The sequence below is a fragment of the Temnothorax curvispinosus genome, unplaced genomic scaffold (assembly GCF_003070985.1).
Source record: "Temnothorax curvispinosus isolate PA1 unplaced genomic scaffold, ASM307098v1 QBEX01012709.1, whole genome shotgun sequence".
Taxonomy (NCBI): Eukaryota; Metazoa; Arthropoda; class Insecta; order Hymenoptera; family Formicidae; genus Temnothorax; species Temnothorax curvispinosus.
Genome location: NW_020222489.1, coordinates 1 through 1430, shown reverse-complemented (window position 1 = coordinate 1430; position 1430 = coordinate 1). Strand labels below are relative to the sequence as shown.

General features: G+C 33.1%; 1 long non-coding RNA gene across 1 annotated transcript; it reads left to right on the top strand.

Moving 5' to 3' along the window:
* The first annotated feature begins 610 nt into the window (after positions 1-610).
* Positions 611-1196, top strand: LOC112462701. Its single transcript, XR_003041688.1, has 3 exons — positions 611-890; positions 970-1046; positions 1122-1196. It is a non-coding gene; the product is annotated as an uncharacterized LOC112462701 (long non-coding RNA).
* Positions 1197-1430: the final 234 nt, after the last annotated feature.

Genomic DNA, 1430 nt, shown 5'->3' with positions numbered 1-1430 from the left:
ATGATGACAATGATGACAATGATGACAATGATGACAATGATGACAATAATAATAATAATAATAATAATAATAATAATAGTAGGACACCATACGACGACCGGCTTGTCCTAATAGTAAGAATAACAATAATGGTTAGTTCATAATCATTTTACTACTTGAAAGCAAATATATTCGAAGTTTTAGGTATAATATTACTATGGATCGCATAGTACGCAACAACCTCGTGCGTAATTAAAATTTCTTCACGTACGTTTGGGCAGCATTGTATCTACCATTATAGGTGTTTCTTATGTAAAAAAGTACGCTCTACGACTTTCATTTGAACATTTTTGTCGAAAAATTAACCACAAAAAAGTTATGGCGTGTTTTATTAGAGAAAATATAAAAAAAAAATATCAAAAAATTTGCAAAATTTACAGTGAAATTTGGACTTTTCGCCAAATTTCACTGTATTAATGATATATTTGACTATTTTATAATGCATATTCTTAAAGTTTACACTTTTCTGAATAAAATTCGCCACTAATAATTTCAATTTTATCAAGCCAAAGATGTGAAAAAAAATCGAGAAGAATCCTATGTTCAAGACGCCATTTTTTATTGTTCCGACGCGCGAACTTTAGCGAACTTTCGTTTATTTACTTGTCACACGATGTACTTTCGATATTTCATAGTTAGAGCTGGTTATCTCGTCGTTGCCGGTTACTCGCATTTTAGAAGGCTTTTGGCAGTTGAGTTGCAGGCCTATAATGTATTGGTGTCTGTCTGAAAAACAATTAGTACGCCTTTGAACTTCGGTATATAAGCATACGTTGGTCGGCGCTCCGCGTTATGTCGTGCGTCGTTATCCTCTTACGAAATGCATTCTCTATTGTTACGGATTCATGCATGTAAGTCCGCCGTTTCTCTTTGATACATATATGCTCATTAGTTTCCGGTAATATTGATTTTTGACTATTGTTCTTCTAGCGGTTTTTTATGACTATTTCGAGTAAAATCCTCGTAAATACAGGAGTGTCGGTTCGTGACAAAGTTTAATTTACCAGGTATCTATTTTATTATTGTTGACCATGTATTTTATCTCATCGACCAGATTCACATTGTATTATTTTATTATCTAGATGCTTGAAAAGGGCCCAATCCGAAGGGCCGAAACGTCGTAACGTTTCTTGTACATATTTTGACAATTGTAGTCGAAAGAAATAAATCTTTCTTGTTTAATTGTCATTGGCGTTACAAACAATCAATTTCTGTTATTTAGTTATTGATTATTATATTATATTCCTGTTAAACAATGACGAGAATTTTTACAAGGATGTTAAACCTACTGTATTATCACCGATCAGTCGAGATTTTGTAAATGTGACTGGTCACGGTGGTGATCAGTCGTTATAAATTTGCAAACACAATATTGGCTCGCTCGTCGATCC